This window comes from Xenopus tropicalis, chromosome 5, assembly GCF_000004195.4.
Source record: "Xenopus tropicalis strain Nigerian chromosome 5, UCB_Xtro_10.0, whole genome shotgun sequence".
In the NCBI taxonomy this organism is placed as follows: Eukaryota; Metazoa; Chordata; class Amphibia; order Anura; family Pipidae; genus Xenopus; species Xenopus tropicalis.
In genome coordinates this window covers 161,137,104-161,157,788 of record NC_030681.2, presented here as the reverse complement: position 1 = coordinate 161,157,788, position 20,685 = coordinate 161,137,104, and the positions used below count along the sequence as shown (strand labels likewise).

General features: G+C 52.4%; 1 protein-coding gene across 5 annotated transcripts in view; it reads right to left on the bottom strand.

Moving 5' to 3' along the window:
- The window catches only part of dnmt3a (DNA (cytosine-5-)-methyltransferase 3 alpha), a 115,552-nt gene extending 113,422 nt beyond the window's left edge, over positions 1-2,130 (bottom strand). For 4 of the 5 annotated variants that reach the window (XM_004919611.4, XM_004919614.4, XM_004919612.4 and 1 more), the window contains exon 1: positions 1,993-2,129. The gene's annotated coding sequence lies outside the window, so the exon portion shown is untranslated. Of the gene's footprint in view, positions 1-1,992 lie in introns of all 5 variants that reach the window. The other variant, XM_004919613.4, reaches the window with a different exon arrangement.
- Positions 2,131-20,685: the final 18,555 nt, after the last annotated feature.

Sequence of the window (20,685 nt, the reverse complement as noted above, 5' to 3'; positions counted from 1 at the left end):
TGCCCCTGTAACCCCAGTAACCGCCTGTGTAACTGCCCCTGTAACCGCCTGTGTAACTGCCCCTGTAACCGCCTGTGTAACTGCCCCTGTAACCGCCTGTGTAACTGCCCCTGTAACCGCCTGTGTAACTGCCCCTGTAACCCCAGTAACCGCCTGTGTAACTGCCCCTGTAACCCCAGTAACCGCCCCTGTAACCCCAGTAACTGCCCCTGTAACCCCAGTAACTGCCCCTGTAACCCCAGTAACTGCCCCTGTAACCCCAGTAACTGCCCCTGTAACCCCAGTAACTGCCCCTGTAACCCCAGTAACTGCCCCTGTAACCCCAGTAACCGCCCCTGTAACCGCCTGTGTAACTGCCCCTGTAACCGCCTGTGTAACTGCCCCTGTAACCGCCTGTGTAACTGCCCCTGTAACCCCCCCCTAGGCTGTACATTTGCTCTATTGGTAGAATCCTCCTGGCAGAGGATGCTGGGAGTGGTAGTTGGGCCTGATGATTGATGACTGGCAGGTATTTTGGTGCCAGTGTGACCCCAGGGTGTTGGCTCAGGGGCTGGAGGGCCCCGCTCTGCCCCGGGGTGTTGGCTCAGGGGCTGGAGGGCCCCGCTCTGCCCCGGGGTGTTGGCTCAGGGGCTGGAGGGCCCCGCTCTGCTCCCAATAAGCAGAGTTCAGGCCGGATTCCCAGGCAGCACCATGAGAATAAACAGAGCTCAGCGCTGGGTGGGGATGGGGGGGGCTGGGCCTACAAATGGGGAGAAAAATCCCACTCTTGGTACCATTACAGCTCTGTGCTGGGGGGGCTCGGGCCCTCCCTGGGGCCACAATTAACCCTTTCCCTGACACACTATCTCACACAGCCAGGGGAGCCCGACTGCCTCTCCTCCCAGGGAGCACAGGGGGTAAATGAGGACGAGATAATGAGACCGATCTGATTATCTGCACAGAACATGGTTCCCCCCCAGGAACCCAAACAATCCTACCCCCGCCTTGTAACCACTCCCCTACACCCCCCCCCCCCCCCGAGCCCAATCAGAACCACATTGGGCACAGACACACAGAACCACGCTGGGCTCAGATACACAGAACCTCATTGGGCACAGATGCACAGAACCACATTGGGCACACATACACAGAACCACGCTGGGCACACATACACAGAACCTCATTGGGCACAGATGCACAGAACCACGCTGGGCACACATACTCAGAACCACGCTGGGCACACATACACAGAACCACGCTGGGCACACATACACAGAACCACGCTGGGCACACATACACAGAACCACGCTGGGCACCCAAACATGGCACCCCAGTCTGTTATTAGGCACAGGGCATGACCCATGAAGGTGTGGGGTGCAGAGTCTGGGGTGTATCTGTGCCACAGGGGTGCGGGGCAGAGGCAGAGCTGGCAGTGTGCCCGTAACCCCACATAACCCCACTCACACATGAGCTACAGGTGGCCTCTGGGCTCCGCTCTGTGCAGGGGAGGGGGGAGAAGATGGCAGCGTGTAGCCAGGAGCCGGTGGTACTGACCCAGTCTGGGTGGCACACAATATACACCGGCTGCCAGCCCTGATATAACCCAGGGCACCCCCCTCCTGTCAGTGGGTGTAAGGAAAGCCGATGGGGCCTCAGGCACTGCCCTGGCAGGGAATGGGGTACAGCCTGGCACTGCCCCATGGCACCTTCTACCTCTCAGCTGCTCCCAGGCCTGAGCCCCTTCTCAAGGGCACACAGGGAAGGTGGGTGGGTGCCTACAGGCAGGGAGGGCAATGCCAGCTGCTGGCACCAAATTACTTCCCCTGGCACCACCCCTACAGGGGCACAGCCGGCCCCCCTGCTCCCCAAATATACTGTCACCGTGTCACATCCCCCCCCCCCCAGTGCCCCCCCAGGTACAGCGCCACGCACATGGGCACAGCCTGGCACCCCCTCCCCCCGGAATCATGGCACCGTCTGGGGCACCCCAGCCCCCCCCCCCCCGGTACTCACCCTGCCGCCGTCTGTCCCTGGCTGGGGGATCTTTCCGTGTCCCCCTCAGTCTGCGCGACCCCCCGGCTCTGCCTGCGCCTCCGCCTCCTCCCTAAAGCTCTGAGCAGCACTGCGGCCAACCGGCGCCTCCTCCCGGGTCCTACAGCCGCCTCCTCTGCGCGCCCCCGAACCGCCGGGAACGCGCCTCCTTGCGCGCTCTCTCTCCTGATGTGCAGCTCCCTGCGCTCTAACGCACAGCCTGGCACACTGACTGGCACCGGGAAATAGTCACATTGACTGGCACCCTGGCACACTGACTGGCACCGGGAAATAGTCACATTGACTGGCACCCTGGCATACTGACTAGCACCGGGAAACAGTCACTTTGGCATACTGACTGGCACCGGGAAACAGTCACTTTGACTGGCATACTGACTGGCACCGGGAAACAGTCACATTGACTGGCACCCTGGCATACTGACTGGCACTGGGAAATAGCCACATTGACTGGCACCCTGGCATACTGACTGGCACCGGGAAACAGTCACTTTGGCATACTGACTGGCACCGGGAAACAGTCACTTTGACTGGCATACTGACTGGCACCGGGAAACAGTCACATTGACTGGCACCCTGGCATACTGACTGGCACCGGGAAATAGTCACATTGACTGGCACCCTGGCATACTGACTGGCACCGGGAAACAGTCACTTTGGCATACTGACTGGCACCGGGAAACAGTCACTTTGACTGGCATACTGACTGGCACCGGGAAACAGTCACATTGACTGGCACCCTGGCATACTGACTGGCACCGGGAAATAGTCACATTGACTGGCACCCTGGCATACTGACTGGCACCGGGAAACAGTCACTTTGGCATACTGACTGGCACCGGGAAACAGTCACTTTGACTGGCATACTGACTGGCACCGGGAAACAGTCACATTGACTGGCACCCTGGCATACTGACTGGCACCGGAAAATAGTCACATTGACTGGCACCCTGGCATACTGACTGGCACTGGGAAACAGTCACATTGACTGGCATACTGACTAGCACCGGGAAACAGTCACATTGACTGGCACCCTGGCATACTGACTGGCACCGGAAAATAGTCAAATTGACTGGCACCCTGGCATACTGACTGGCACCGGGAAACAGTCACATTGACTGGCACCCTGGCATACTGACTGGCACCGGGAAATAGTCACATTGACTGGCACCCTGGCATACTGACTGGCACCGGGAAACAGTCACTTTGGCATACTGACTGGCACCGGGAAACAGTCACTTTGACTGGCATACTGACTGGCACCGGGAAACAGTCACATTGACTGGCACCCTGGCATACTGACTGGCATCGGGAAATAGTCACATTGACTGGCACCCTGGCATACTGACTGGCACCGGGAAACAGTCACATTGACTGGCATACTGACTGGCACCGGGAAACAGTCACATTGACTGGCACCGGGAAATAGGCACACTGACTGGCACCCTGGCATACTGACTGGCACCGGGAAATAGTCACATTTACTGGCACCCTGGCACACTGTCTGGCACCGGGAAATAGTCACATTGACTGGCACCCTGGCATACTGACTGGCACCGGGAAACAGTCACATTGACTGGCACCCTGGCATACTGACTGGCACTGGGAAATAGTCACATTGACTGGCATACTGACTGGCACTGGGAAATAGGCATACTGACTGGCACCGGGAAACAGTCACATTGACTGGCACCCTGGCATACTGACTGGCACTGGGAAATAGTCACACTGGCACCCTGGCATACTGACTGGCACCGGGAAATAGGCACACTGACTGGCACCCTGGCATACTGACTGGCACTGGGAAATAGTCACACTGGCACCCTGGCATACTGACTGGCACCGGGAAATAGGCACACTGAATAGCACTGGGGATCAGTCACGCTGACTGGCACTGGGGAACAGTCATACTGACTGGCTCTGGCACCCTGACTAGCATTGGTACCCTGGCACACTGATGTACTGGCACCCTGACTGGCATTGGCACCCTGGCATGCTGACTAGTACTGGCACCCTGACTAGTACTGGCACCCTGGCACACTGACTGACTTATACATTCATTAAGATAAACATTGGCACTCAACCTGAGCCAGACTGGCACACGTTAGTGTTTGGGATAGAATGTTGGGAAGGGCGGGGAGGTAAGAACATGAGATTTCCAGCTGTACAGCGCTGGGTACATAACACTATATAAATATACATACGTATGTACATAAACAAATTTGTGCGAGGAGATGATTCATAGCATGGTCGCAGTGTTGGGATAGAATGGTTAGATTGTGTGAGATAGAATGGCCAGATTGTATAGAATGGTTACAATGTGTGTGATATAATGATGTGAACACTTGGAATACAATAGTTAAAATATTTAGAACAAAATCTAAAGAATAAAATGTTTGCATATTGGGAATAGTGTGAGTTAGAATGATGGAAATACATGGGATAGAATGGGCAGAATGTGTGGGGCAGTATTGTAAGAATATATGGTACTGAATTATAGTGGGAGGCAGAATGTTGAGAACACGTGGGATAGAATGATTTGTATGTGTGTGATCTGTGAGGCTCCAGTTTTATTGTTATTGTTACTGTTTATTCCTTATCTTTCTATTCAGCCCCTCCCCTATTCATATACCACTCACTGTAACCACTCCCTGGTTACTAAGGTAAATTGGACCCTAGCAACCAGATGGCTGCTGAAACTCCAAACTGGAGAGCTGCAGAACAAAAAGAAAAAAATAATTAAAAAACTACAAATAATAAAAAATTAAGACCAATTGAAAAATGTCAGAATATCATTCCATACATCATACTAAAAGTTAACTCAAAGGTGAACAACCCCTTTAAAATATATGGGATAGAATGGTGAGAATATACTGTATGGGATAGAATGGTGAGAATATACTGTATGGGATAGAATGGTGAGAATATACTGTATGGGATAGAATGGCAGGCATACATACAAGTCTTGGGAAGAGCCAAACTCCTGCCTCGAGATACTGCCACACACAGAGCAACCTGCCCCACAGGCACATTTTATACCCAATCCCCACAGTATATAACACCTGCTATACTCATTCCTACTAGGGTTTTGCCCCTACAGTACTTCCTATCCTAGCTCCATGGCAGCTCCTACATGAGCCATTCCTACTGGTCACCCATTGGTCATGGCTGCCCCATCCAATTCTGGTTATCGCCTTTCCAAGGTCACTAACTGGGTACTGTACTTTCCCAACTACAGTTTATTTGCCCTTGGATTAGCCCCAGGGAGTGGGGGCAGGTATTCTTTGCTTCTCTATAGGTCCCAGGGGCTGTCCGGGCTACCAACCATTCATTGGCTACTTACCAACCATTCATTGGCTACCTACCTACCATTCATTGGCTACCTACCTACCATTCATTGGCTACTTACCAACCATTCATTGGCTACCTACCTACCATTCATTGGCTACCTACCTACCATTCATTGGCTACTTACCAACCATTCATTGGCTACCTACCTACCATTCGTTGGCTACCTACCATTCATTGGCTACCTACCAACCATTCATTGGCTACCTACCAACCATTCATTGCTGCCAAACTGCTACATATAATGAACCAATAGACCAAACAGCATTTTAACAACTGCGCCCCCATATGTGTCGGTGCCACGGGCAGCCTAATATGATGTTATTTGCGCCCCCCCCCCCCGACCCTGTCGGCTCTAAGGCTTTATTCCTGGGTAAGTCTCCAGCTACTGCCCCCCCACACATTGGCCAAATAACTTGGTCTCACTGTGTATTAAGCATAACAAGGGGCGGTGCCGCCATATTTACGCACAGCGAATCCACAATTGGGCTCTGGGATTAACTAGAACATCAATGGGGTGTCAGAATGATGGTTTGGGGGGCACACCCTGCCCTTCTTGGTGACTCTGGGGGGGCTTAATGCTTTAAATATGCACGATATTCCTTTCTGGGTCAGGACTGGACCCGTTTAATGTTTCATCAAGTGGGTAGGGGGCCTTGTGGCAACTAAAATTTTAAGAAATATGAACTACCGTATTTATTGGAAGAGGGGGAGACTGGCTATGGGCTTCTACTTCATTGCCCCTTGTTTTGGGGACCTTTTAAATACAAAGGAGGGGCATAAAGTGGGCACCCTGAACGTAGGGCCAGCGGTCACCTGGAAATCCATTACTAGATGCAGAGCCTAGACAGAACCCCCGGGGCATTACATGGGAGCATACCTGTCTGCCAGGTACCATAAAGGCCCAGCCCCCAGGTTCTTCTCTCCCATCCCCAGACTCACCACTCCCAGCCATTCACACAGCCAGCAGATCATTAACCCTACTAGGGGTGTGTGTGCGACTTTTGGCCCCTGCTCCTATCTGCCGGGAGGGGGGACTTGCTCTGACTTGTCCAGATGTCTGTGTTTGTGCAGTGGGGCATGGGGGGGGGGGGGGTAGGAGGAAGGTATCAGAGCCTGTGCCAACAACTCATAAATCAGGGGAGCCTACAATCTAATGAACTGATGCTAGGTAACCTACCAGTCTTTGGGCTGTGGGAGGAAACCCCCAGAAACACAAGGGGAACCTTTAAACCCCATTCATGGATGGTGCCCTGTTGGGAATAAATTCAAGACTCCAGCAATGCAATACCAATCGCTTTGCCCCCCCGCCTTGCCATCATTTACATAACCGAACCTACAGAATCCAAATAGGGGCCAAGTTCATTTCATTCATATATATATATATATATGTGTGATTGGTCGGGGGCAATAAATACCCAGGTCAGGGCTGTGGTTGACCCTACTCAAGCCCTTTTTTTTCCATGTTCATATGGGACCTTGGGGAACTGGCTCTGTGTTGGTGTGTGAGGGACCCTGTAGATTCTCAATGATTGAGAATGTTGTTTCTTCTTCCTCGCCCTCTGGAAATCCCTTTTTCTTGCATTCATCCCTCATGGTTGGAATTTGGCTGGCCCAACACAGCTGGCATCTGTAGAACCTCCTAAGCAGAACCCTGCCTTCAGATATTACACAGGGTTCTGTTGGAGATCTATGAGTTAAGAAGGAAGAGTCCGATGGCACCAGGCAGCATCAAATCTTGGAAGATCTCATGAGTCTTGAGTCTTTGTAGCACATCCAGTGCCTACAACCCATTACCCCTCTGTCCACAATGGACTAAATATCCTTGAACTGTCTCATTTGGTGCACCATGCAAGAAGATCTGCTCTAGAAAGGCAACAATGTACTAGAACCTAGATATTTTAGATTAAGGCATGTGTGGGTCATGGGTCCTATCAATAGTTCCAGGCATCTCCCACCTGCTGTGTGGATTTCCCCTCTTGGACCCACTCGGCGATATCGATCATCTTAAAAGGAACACTTGGGCAAGAAACCATGGAGCCCTTGCACTACCCTGGGGAGGGGTAAGACAAGAACGAGGAAATGGGTGGTTCTACCCTGGATCACACTGGCTTCCAGAAATGGGGCGCCATGCAACAATGGCTAACCCTGAGCAGGTCAGACCAGCACGTGGCCAGGTCTTCCAAGCCACCAGCCTCAGAGAAGCACGTAACTAGGCAATAACGAGAGATGAAGGAATTTGAGCACCCCTAGCCCCCATTATGCCCCTTATTGCTGAAAGCTATTGCGTTACTCGGTGCCTTTGTATACGGGCGAGAGAAGAATGTGGAGCTGTCGGAGGACGACATTCCCGGCCTACGCCCTGCTCCCCAGACAATGGCTCCACAAACAAAGGGCCGGCTCCTCTGGAATAAAGCCGTTGAAATTTGCCCATTGTTCGTGGATAAACAGAGGTAGGGATGGAACGAAGTCCCCTGTGATGTTCACCTGTTATTTACTTACTGGCCCCTCCACTCATTCCGCCGTCGGGGAGGGTCATGCCAAGACACGTCTGCCCTTTGTACCCAACCCTCCCAAGGTACAGGTGGCCCCGCGTGTGAGACAAAACAAAGGGTGCTTTGCAGCTCCCAGGGGATGTGAGGACAAGTCCCGGTGTATTTGGCACGGATGCCTCTTTCTGTTGGGATGAACTGGTCTAACCTTGGTGCCCCCGTTTCTGCTGGCGTCACTAGATGTTGACTAGGAGTGACCCAACAATTACACTCTAGGAGCCTTGGGCACAACTTCAGATTATATAAATCTGTGTGTGCTGCTCTGTTTGCTCTTCCACCTCTCCTCCCACTCTCTTCTCATCCTGGCATTCGGGTAAAGCCGGCCGTACCATGCGGTGGGGATGCCAAAGAGCAGATCTCTGCCTGATTTAACTACACCCTCTGCCAAATTGGTCTGATCCAGTCATGGGTCCAGGGACTAATGGCCATACATGGTAAGATCCGCTCAGTTGGCGAGGTTGTTCTTCCGATCCCCACCTACGGTTAGAATTAGAATGGCGGGTCGGTTTGGAGACAGCATCAAAGAGCCGATGTGGCCCCCAATATGACAGAATCAAACCTGCCCCATGGAGATCTGGATGATTTCAGGCCAGATGTCGGTTGGACAGGCCCATAATTCGAGCCCATACACGGATAGATAAGCTGCTGAATCAGTCTAAAGCAGCGGTTCTCAACCTGTGGGTTGGGACCCCTTTGGGGGTTGAATGACCCTTTCACAGGGGTCGCCTAAGACCATTGGAAAACACATATTAGGAATAATTTTATGGTTGGGGGTCACCACAACATGAGGAGCTGTATTAAAGGGTCGCGGCATTAGGAAGGTTGGGAACCACTGGTCTAAAGGGACAATATTGGCAGCTACAGTCGGCCTGTGTATGGCCACCTTAAATGCCCATGCTATGGGGGGGGTCTATGAAGGCCCCTCCCCCATTCCCAAGCCAATAAATAAACTTATGCTCATCTTGCCATCATGAATTTTTGGATGATTTACTCCCGGCTGTAATGAAGGAGCTGCCTCCACTGGTTTGCGCTGAACATGACTTGCCTGTATGTGTCACTTTATGGCAGAATTCAATGTGTCTCAGAGCGACTCTCTGACCCTTATCCTGAATTTCCATGTAGGAGAATCCATAGTGAGCCGAGGGGCGGATATAAAGCGCATTTCCCCCCTCCCTGCGAGCAATAAGCCGTGCGTTTCCTGCTCCGCTCCTAATGATGTCTCCTGGTTTAACCCCCAGTCTGTGCTTCTCTGGCTCATCCACGTCCCTCTATCCCAGCGCCCAGTGCAGCCCGGGCACACCTTGGCATTTAACAAAGACACAGAAATGGAATTAGGGGGCACGCTTGCCAATATTCTGCCAGCCCAGATACATGTATAAACAAATATACACAGATATATGTCATAGGATTTGGGCAGCATGGTGGTTAGAACCTCTGCCTGATAGTACTGACCAATGCCAGACAAATGCCTCCTAGCCCTCTCCTACCCGCTTGGCATAGGCACAATCTATGTGCAGCTGTGGGACAATAAGAGAAATACACGGGGCCCTGGTGATTATGGGCTACAGGTAGTGGCCACTGGGAGTTGCCAATTGCTTATTTTGCTTCCCAGTGGCTTTGCCCCATCATCAATGAATCCTGAGTGTTTGTACATGAGGCTATTCCCCTCTGACAGGCAGAAAGAGCCCATTTATGACCGACCGTACGTCTCATTGTGTTGGCCATTTGCCTAGAGAGCCGTCGTTAGCTTTAATATGCCGGCGATTATCTCTAATTAGAAGGTGAACATTATTGGTGAAACGGCCTTCCCAACCAACGGGCACCTCCCCTGATAGGGGCACAAGGTGTTAGTGTTTAGCATGGTTTGTATAGAGCCGCTGTGTCCATTCCCATATGCACCAGTTCTCTGCAAGCAGGTTTAACCCTTGATGGCCCCACTCATTTTCCTTCTCCCTTCCTAAATTCCTTGTGCCTTGTCCCTCTAGTGATACTGGGTGCACAACTAGTGTTGTTCATGGGCACTTGGGCCAATATCATAGGGCTGCTATAAAGGGGAACATGTACAGCAGCAGTATTCATTCAACTGCCATGTTTGGGACATAAAGTCTTGGGTCCTAAAGAAACGGCCACCTAATTACTGAGGTACATTAGAACCCCCTTTACAAGTTCCAGCTGTTTTGTTTATGCCTTAGGGCATTGCCAGGCAAGATGCCAACACATTTACTATTTCATAATTACTTGCACTGTATCAGAAACCAACAGTAGAACCAGAGGGATGGTAGTACTGACCCGATTGTCAGTGGTATTGGGTGGTATCCTTGTGGTATCCCCCTACATCAGACACCAACAAACAGCGTCCATCAGAACACAACAAACATCCTCCATCAGAATGCAATGAACACCCTCCACCAAACCTAACAAACAGCCTCCGTCAGAATCCAACAAACAGCCTCCGTCAGAATCCAACAAACAGCCTCCGTCAGAATCCAACAAACAGCCTCCGTCAGACCCCAACAAACACCCTCCGTCAGACCCCAACAAACAGCCTCCGTCAGACCCCAACAAACAGCCTCCGTCAGACCCCAACAAACAGCCTCCGTCAGACCCCAACAGCCTTGCTGTTGGGTTCATTAGTGCCAACTTTTTCCTTACAAAACTCAATAACTTGGCCATACATGGGCCACTCCCACACAGGATCTAACCGACCGCCCCAGCTTCTCATCTGCCAATGCACTGCCTGGTGACCAGCGGCCCAATTGGTGAACTGCATGAAGCAGACCCTGACTGGGGAGGACAGAGATAGGGCTGCCTGGGGGGCCCACAACTATAGAGGAGGCAACAGAAGCTTATTATTCAAAGGGGAAATCAGCCCCCAGGCATTAGTGCTCTATGGGGGTCACTATTACCCCCGTGGAGTTTGAAATAATTATATTGGCACCAAGTTCAGCCCGGGCCCTATCCATGGGGGGTGGGGGAGAAACCCATTTTAATACCATTTATGGACATTTTCATGTTGGCGCAGTATTAGACAGGGGGAGCACCCAAAGTTTTTGGGGTGGTCCTGGGTCAAGGGTGTCCCACCGTCTCCATCCAGGCCAGTTTGGCCCTGAGAGACAGGAGAGACCAGCCAAGCGTTTGTCCCTTGGGGCCCCTTGCATGGGCGTGGGGCAGCTGATTCCCGGCCGCCATGTTAGATTTCCCACCTCCGTCTCTCAGAAAGAGTGTTGCCACTGAAGCTGAGGGAGTTCAGAGATTTCCTAATGCAACCTGTTAGCAACGGCAGTGCAGGCTGCGGCCAGAGGTGCAGGAATTGTCAGCTCCGAGGGAGGAGGAGGAGGAGGGCGGATGGCTTCGCAGCCTCTTTGTGCTCAGGGAAATCACAGTTTAAAAATAACCTCTCCGCTTTGCAGGTTTCTTTTAACTCTTTCTCCCAGCAGCTGAACCCAGAGAGCCCAGAACCGCTCCCCGGCCCACGTCTCACCCTGCCCAGATGTTCAGGGGCCCCTGCCATCACTCAAGTGGCACCGCTACATTTCCCAGCATGCAGCACAGCTGGTGATTGCCAACGGGTAAAGAGAATTCATGGAGGCAACAAAGACAACGGCGGTAGGGAGGCCGGAACGTTAAGGCAACAGGAACCAAATGCAGAACGGCTGGGGCAAGAACCTGAGTCCTTATTGCCCCCCCATAAGTACAAGTGAGCAAGAGAAGCCCAACAAGATTTGCTCTATAGACCAGCACGGACAAGAGGAAACATTCAGCTCTTAGAACTGGGGGCAGTACATCGAGGGGCCCCATAGTTATTGATACAATAAGCAGCTTCTGCCCCTGTGCTATATCCAACCCCCCCAGACTCAAACTGGAAACCAGAACCCAATGATCATTTGTAAATTCAGCTCCATGTTTATAGTAAATTAAACTGGGTATAGAGCCCGGCAAGTCTATATGGGCCCCTCTGTTTACTTTAGTGATAATGGAACCAGTAAATCCCAGTAAGTTTCCATCAGGGTTTATATTACATTTGTAAGGTTAATAATGAGAAATACAGTGTCTTGCCTGTGTTAACTCTTTCTGAACCATAGTGGGACCCTCAGAGTACAAATAGGCAGTAGGAGAGGAAGGAAATAGTAGGGCAAGATGGAGACAGTGGGGCAAGATGCAGACAGTAGGGCAAGATGGAGACAGTGGGGCAAGATGGAGACAGTGGGGCAAGATGCAGACAGTGGGGCAAGATGCAGACAGTGGGGCAAGATGCAGACAGCAGCGGAAGATGGGGACAGCAGCGGAAGATGGGGACAGCAGCGGAAGATGGGGACAGCAGCGGAAGATGGGGACAGCAGCGGAAGATGGGGACAGCAGCGGAAGATGGGGACAGCAGCGGAAGATGGGGACAGCAGCGGAAGATGGGGACAGTAGGGCAAGATGGAGACATAGCGGAAGATGGAGACAGTAGGGCAAGATGGGGACAGTAGCGGAGGATGGAGACAGTAGCGGAGGATGGAGACAGTAGCGGAGGATGGAGACAGTAGCGGAGGATGGAGACAGTAGCGGAGGATGGAGACAGTAGCGGAGGATGGAGACAGTAGCGGAGGATGGAGACAGTAGCGGAGGATGGAGACAGTAGGGCAAGATGGAGACAGTAGGGCAAGATGGAGACAGTAGCGAAAGAAGGAGACAGTAGGGCAAGATGGGGACAGTAGGGCAAGATGGAGACAGTAGGGCAAGATGGGGACAGTAGGGCAAGATGGAGACAGTTGGACAAGATGGAGACAGTTGGACAAGATGGAGACAGTTGGACAAGATGGAGACAGTAGGGCAAGATGGAGACAGTAGGGCAAGATGGAGACAGTAGGGCAAGATGGAGACAGTAGGGCAAGATGGAGACAGTAGGGCAAGATGGAGACAGTAGGGCAAGATGGAGACAGTAGGGCAAGATGGAGACAGTAGGGCAAGATGGAGACAGTAGGGCAAGATGGAGACCGTAGCGGAAGAAGGAGACAGTAGGGCAAGATGGAGACAGTAGCGGAAGATGGAGACAGTAGCGGAAGATGAAAACAACAGGACAAGATACTTTGCCCAAACTATAGACCATCACACACCCGCAAGTGACAGCTACTGAAGGGACCCACTTACAGTGCCACACACGTGTATATCCCGTTGGGGGATGTGGGCAGCTGACTCCATATTCTCAATGAATTCCTGCCCATCTGTATGGGGTCAAAGCTAGTCATTTGCCTTCATTATACCAACCTGACCCGGTACATACACAGTACTCACTGCCCCCAATACACAAACGGAAAGGTTCTGTCAAACACGTTAAAAGTCTCCCGAGAGTTTTGTTTCCATGGAGACGGAGAGATGTAAAAATCCGTAAGTATTAATGCAAGCTGCTGCCCGGGAGCTGCTGATTGGCCCTCACTGAGATACAGGATAATGATGTTGGGGAAAAGCCATATAAATCCCTTTCATTGGTCAGCAGGGGGCACAGCTGCTCTGCTAGGGAACCCCAACCCCTACATTTGATGAGAAATCCGCTTTTGGGGATTTGCAAAATGTGGATTTTTAGCTGGTGACACTAAGCCCATGTATAAACAGTTGTACAGCCTGAAGCGCTTCCTGCTCTGGCCACTAGGGGGCAGCCATGGATATTCTGGGATAGCAGGTATAGTAGGGAGAGATGGTGCCTATAGTAGCAGTGGGATAATAGCCTCTGGGAAGGGACTGGGGCTGTGGGATAGCAGGTATAGTAGGGAGAGATGGTGCCTATAGTAGCAGTGGGATAATAGCCTCTGGGAAGGGACTGGGGCTGTGGGATAGCAGGTATAGTAGGGAGAGATGGTGCCTATAGTAGCAGTGGGGGATAATAGCCTCTGGGAAGGGACTGGGGCTGTGGATAGCAGGTATAGTAGGGAGAGATGGTGCCTATAGTAGCAGTGGGATAATAGCCTCTGGGAAGGGACTGGGGCTGTGGGATAGCAGGTATAGTAGGGAGAGATGGTGCCTATAGTAGCAGTGGGATAATAGCCTCTGGGAAGGGACTGGGGCTGTGGGATAGCAGGTATAGTAGGGAGAGATGGTGCCTATAGTAGCAGTGGGGGGATAATAGCCTCTGGGAAGGGACTGGGGCTGTGGGATAGCAGGTATAGTAGGGAGAGATGGTGCCTATAGTAGCAGTGGGATAATAACCTCTGGGAAGGGACTGGGGATGTGGGATAGCAGGTATAGTAGGGAGAGATGGTGCCTATAGTAGCAGTGGGGGGGATAATAGCCTCCGGGAAGGGACTGGGGCTGTGGGATAGCAGGTATAGTAGGGAGAGATGGTGCCTATAGTAGCAGTGGGGGGATAATAGCCTCTGGGAAGGGACTGGGGCTGTGGGATAGCAGGTATAGTAGGGAGAGATGGTGCCTATAGTAGCAGTGGGATAATAGCCTCTGGGAAGGGACTGGGGCTATGGGATAGCAGGTATAGTAGGGAGAGATGGTGCCTATAGTAGCAGTGGGGGGGGGGGGGATAATAGCCTCTGGGAAGGGACTGGGGATGTGGGATAGCAGGTATAGTAGGGAGAGATGGTGCCTATAGTAGCAGTGGGGGGATAATAGCCTCTGGGAAGGGACTGGGGCTGTGGGATAGCAGGTATAGTAGGGAGAGATGGTGCCTATAGTAGCAGTGGGATAATAGCCTCTGGGAAGGGACTGGGGCTGTGGGATAGCAGGTATAGTAGGGAGAGATGGTGCCTATAGTAGCAGTGGGGGGATAATAGCCTCTGGGAAGGGACTGGGGCTGTGGGATAGCAGGTATAGTAGGGAGAGATGGTGCCTATAGTAGCAGTGGGGGGATAATAGCCTCTGGGAAGGGACTGGGGCTGTGGGATAGCAGGTATAGTAGGGAGAGATGGTGCCTATAGTAGCAGTGGGGGGATAATAGCCTCTGGGAAGGGACTGGGGCTGTGGGATAGCAGGTATAGTAGGGAGAGATGGTGCCTATAGTAGCAGTGGGGGGATAATAGCCTCTGGGAAGGGACTGGGGCTGTGGGATAGCAGGTATAGTAGGGAGAGATGGTGCCTATAGTAGCAGTGGGGGGATAATAGCCTCTGGGAAGGGACTGGGGCTGTGGGATAGCAGGTATAGTAGGGAGAGATGGTGCCTATAGTAACAGTGGGGGGATAATAGCCTCTGGGAAGGGACTGGGGCTGTGGGATAGCAGGTATAGTAGGGAGAGATGGTGCCTATAGTAGCAGTGGGATAATAGCCTCTGGGAAGGGACTGGGGCTGTGGGATAGCAGGTATAGTAGGGAGAGATGGTGCCTATAGTAGCAGTGGGGGGGATAATAGCCTCTGGGAAGGGACTGGGGCTGTGGGATAGCAGGTATAGTAGGGAGAGATGGTGCCTATAGTAGCAGTGGGGGGATAATGGGCTGTACCCATGGGGCCGTGCAGCAGTGGGAGGCAGAATGCTGGGAAGGGAAGAGGGGGGAGGCTTTCGCCTCGTTTAAAGATGATGAATGAGACTCAGGATTAATGGAGCTCGGGGGCAGTCACTTTATGGCAGGAATTGAGATAAATACTATTGTGCCGGCCCAGAGGTCACACTCCCGGGAGCCAATCTGGGAGAGGAGAAGGGAAAGGGAACTTCCTGCGAGTGACCTTATTAATTAGCGGCATTAACCCCCCGTGCCCCCCGCTGCTCGTCTGGCTCATTGGGGGGTTATGTAACTCACTGAGCCAGTTCAGCACCCAAACAAACAGGGTGACAATGTACAGAGAAGCCATTTCCTTACGCGTTTCGTACCTTAATGGGTAATTACCAGCCTACGGCCCATAAAGGTACGAACCACGTAAGGCTTTGTAGCATTTATGTAAATAAAACTTTTTTGATTTTACTGATACCTGAGCTATATATCTACTTTTTTGGTGTTCCGGAGTTCCTGTATCTTGCCTTACTGTCCCCATCTTGCCCTACTGTCTCCATCTTGCCCTACTGTCTCCATCTTGTCCTACTGTCTCCATCTTGCCCTACTGTCTCCATCTTGCCCTACTGTCCCCATCTTGCCCTACTGTCTCCATCTTGCCCTACTGTCTCCATCTTGCCCTACTGTCTCCATCTTGTCCTACTGTCTCCATCTTGCCCTACTGTCTCCATCTTGCCCTACTGTCTCCATCTTGCCCTACTGTCCCCATCTTGCCCTACTGTCCCCATCTTGCCCTACTGTCTCCATCTTGCCCTACTGTCTCCATCTTGTCCTACTGTCTCCATCTTGCCCTACTGTCTCCATCTTGTCCTACTGTCTCCATCTTGCCCTACTGTCTCCATCTTGCCCTACTGTCTCCATCTTGCCCTACTGTCTCCATCTTGCCCTACTGTCCCCATCTTGCCCTACTGTCTCCATCTTGCCCTACTGTCTCCATCTTGCCCTACTGTCTCCATCTTGCCCTACTGTCTCCATCTTGTCCTACTGTCTCCATCTTGTCCTACTGTCTCCATCTTGCCCTACTGTCTCCATCTTGCCCTACTGTCTCCATCTTGCCCTACTGTCCCCATCTTGCCCTACTGTCCCCATCTTGCCCTACTGTCTCCATCTTGCCCTACTGTCTCCATCTTGCCCTACTGTCTCCATCTTGCCCTACTGTCTCCATCTTGCCCTACTGTCTCCATCTTGCCCTACTGTCTCCATCTTGCCCTACTGTCTCCATCTTGCCCTACTGTCTCCATCTTGCCCTACTGTCTCCATCTTGCCCTACTGTCCCCATCTTGCCCTACTGTCTCCATCTTGCCCTACTGTCCCCATCTTGCCCTACTGTCTCCATCTTGCCCTACTGTCCCCATCTTGCCCTACTGTCTCCATCTTGCCCTACTGTCCCCATCTTGCCCTACTGTCTCCATCTTGCCCTACTGTCCCCATCTTGCCCTACTGTCTCCATCTTGCCCTACTGTCCCCATCTTGCCTTACTGTCCCCATCTTGCCTTACTGTCCCCATCTTGCCTTACTGTCCCCATCTTGCCTTACTGTCCCCATCTTGCCTTACTGTCCCCATCTTGCCCTACTGTCCCCATCTTGCCCTACTGTCTCCATCTTGCCCTACTGTCTCCATCTTGCCCTACTGTCTCCATCTTGCCCTACTGTCCCCATCTTGCCTTACTGTCCCCATCTTGCCCTACTGTCTCCATCTTGCCTTACTGTCCCCATCTTGCCCTACTGTCTCCATCTTGCCCTACTGTCCCCATCTTGCCCTACTGTCTCCATCTTGCCCTACTGTCCCATCTTGCCCTACTGTCCCCATCTTGCCCTACTGTCCCCATCTTGTCCTACTGTCTCCATCTTGTCCTACTGTCTCCATCTTGTCCTACTGTCCCCATCTTGCCCTACTGTCCCCATCTTGCCCTACTGTCCCCATCTTGTCCTACTGTCTCCATCTTGCCCTACTGTCCCCATCTTGCCCTACTGTCCCCATCTTGCCCTACTGTCCCCATCTTGCCCTACCGGCCCCATCTTGTCCTACTGTCTCCATCTTGCCCTACTGTCTCCATCTTGTCCTACTGTCTTCTAAATTGTATAATGAATTTTATGTATTTACTGATTTTACCCCTATAACATGGCTTGGTGCTTGCAGAGGACTCGTGGCCCCCTAGGATGGGTCGGATATGTGAGAGTAATGGGGAGACACACATGTGGCTGGGTGTGCAGTGTGGGAGTCAGTAGTGAGTCAGTGAGGAGCTTGGGTGCTGATGAGCAATGTGCCGGCTGCTGGGCCAGTAGAGTAGGAGGCCGGGCTCACATAGTCAGTCTGAGGGCGGCTAATTATATTCTTAGCCCCATTTGTGGGAAGCTTTAGAAATCATTTTGTGCTAAAAATCTTCCTTTCGTGTCTCATTAGTGCAGTCACTGCCAAGCGTCCCCACTCTTTCCAATAACAGGAGATATTACTAGATGATCTGTCTTCCCAGAAATCAGTTGTTTTCTGACTGGCATCCCTACATTAATTACTGTTCCACAGCCCAGAAACTGTCATCTCCCTCATGTTGGCCTCCAGAAACCATCATGTCCCACAGCCCATCAGACTTCCCTTAGCCCTTCCACCCTCAGAGTCACTAATGTCCCACTCCTTCCACCACTCAAAACAATTGTCTCACTTCCCTTCAGTCTCCAGACATAATAATGTGATGTCCACAACCCTTCCACCTCCAGAAACATTAATGTCCCACAGCCCTTCCACCTCCAGAAACATTAATGTCCCACAGCCCTTCCACCTCCAGAAACATTCATGTCCCACAGCCCTTCCACCTCCAGAAACATTCATGTCCCACAGCCCTTCCACCTCCAGAAACATTCATGTCCCACAGCCCTTCCACCTCCAGAAACAGTGATGTCCCACAGCCCTTCCACCTGCAGAAACATTAATGTCCCACAGCCCTTCCACCTGCAGAAACATTAATGTCCCACAGCCCTTCCCCCTCCAGAAACAGTGATGTCCCACAGCCCTTCCCCCTCCAGAAACATTCATGTCCCACAGCCCTTCCACCTGCAGAAACATTAATGTCCCACAGCCCTTCCCCCTCCAGAAACAGAGATGTCCCACAGCCCTTCCACCTGCAGAAACATTAATGTCCCACAGCCCTTCCCCCTCCAGAAACAGAGATGTCCCACAGCCCTTCCACCTGCAGAAACATTAATGTCCCACAGCCCTTCCACCTCCAGAAACAGAGATGTCCCACAGCCCTTCCCCCTCCAGAAACAGAGATGTCCCACAGCCCTTCCACCTGCAGAAACATTAATGTCCCACAGCCCTTCCCCCTCCAGAAACAGTGATGTCCCACAGCCCTTCCACCTCCAGAAACAGAGATGTCCCACAGCCCTTCCCCCTCCAGAAACAGTGATGTCCCACAGCCCTTCCACCTCCAGAAACAGAGATGTCCCACAGCCCTTCCCCCTCCAGAAACAGTGATGTCCCACAGCCCTTCCACCTCCAGAAACAGTGATGTCCCACAGCCTTTCCACCTCCAGAAACAGTGATGTCCCACAGCCCTTCCACCTGCAGAAACAGTGATGTCCCACAGCCCTTCCACCTGCTCCCACAGCCCTTCCACCTGCAGAAACATTAATGTCCCACAGCCCTTCCCCCTCCAGAAACAGAGATGTCCCACAGCCCTTCCCCCTCCAGAAACAGTGATGTCCCACAGCCCTTCCACCTCCAGAAACAGAGATGTCCCACAGCCCTTCCCCCTCCAGAAACAGTGATGTCCCACAGCCCTTCCACCTGCAGAAACAGTGATGTCCCACAGCCCTTCCACCTGCTCCCACAGCCCTTCCACCTGCAGAAACATTAATGTCCCACAGCCCTTCCCCCTCCAGAAACAGAGATGTCCCACAGCCCTTCCCCCTCCAGAAACAGTGATGTCCCACAGCCCTTCCACCTCCAGAACAGAGATGTCCCACAGCCCTTCCACCTCCAGAAACAGTGATGTCCCACAGCCCTTCCACCTCCAGAAACAGAGATGTCCACAGCCCTTCCACCTCCAGAAACAGTGATGTCCCACAGCCCTTCCACCTGCAGAAACATTCATGTCCCACAGCCCTTCCACCTGCAGAAACATTCATGTCCCACAGCCCTTCCACCTGCAGAAACATTCATGTCCCACAGCCCTTCCACCTGCAGAAACATTCATGTCCCACAGCCCTTCCACCTGCAGAAACATTCATGTCCCACAGCCCTTCCACCTGCAGAAACATTCATGTCCCACAGCCCTTCCACCTGCAGAAACATTAATGTCCCACAGCCCTTCCACCTGCAGAAACATTAATGTCCCCACAGCCCTTCCACCTCCAGAAACAGTGATGTCCCACAGCCCTTCCACCTGCAGAAACATTCATGTCCCACAGCCCTTCCACCTGCAGAAACATTAATGTCCCACAGCCCTTCAACCTCCAGAAACAGTGATGTCCCACAGCCCTTCCACCTCCAGAAACAGTGATGTCCCACAGCCCTTCCACCTCCAGAAACAGAGATGTCCCACAGCCCTTCCCCCTCCAGAAACAGTGATGTCCCACAGCCCTTCCACCTGCAGAAACATTAATGTCCCACAGCCCTTCCACCTCCAGAAACAGTGATGTCCCACAGCCCTTCCACCTGCAGAAACATTCATGTCCCACAGCCCTTCCACCTGCAGAAACATTAATGTCCCACAGCCCTTCAACCTCCAGAAACAGTGATGTCCCACAGCCCTTCCACCTCCAGAAACAGTGATGTCCCACAGCCCTTCCACCTCCAGAAACAGTGATGTCCCACAGCCCTTCCACCTCCAGAAACAGAGATGTCCCACAGCCCTTCCCCTCCAGAAACAGTGATGTCCCACAGCCCTTCCACCTCCAGAAACAGAGATGTCCCACAGCCCTTCCCCCTCCAGAAACAGTGATGTCCCACAGCCCTTCCACCTCCAGAAACAGTGATGTCCCACAGCCCTTCCACCTCCAGAAACAGTGATGTCCCACAGCCCTTCCACCTCCAGAAACAGTGATGTCCCACAGCCCTTCCACCTCCAGAAACAGTGATGTCCCACAGCCCTTCCACCTCCAGAAACAGAGATGTCCCACAGCCCTTCCCCCTCCAGAAACAGTGATGTCCCACAGCCCTTCCACCTGCAGAAACATTAATGTCCCACAGCCCTTCCACCTCCAGAAACAGTGATGTCCCACAGCCCTTCCACCTGCAGAAACATTCATGTCCCACAGCCCTTCCACCTGCAGAAACATTAATGTCCCA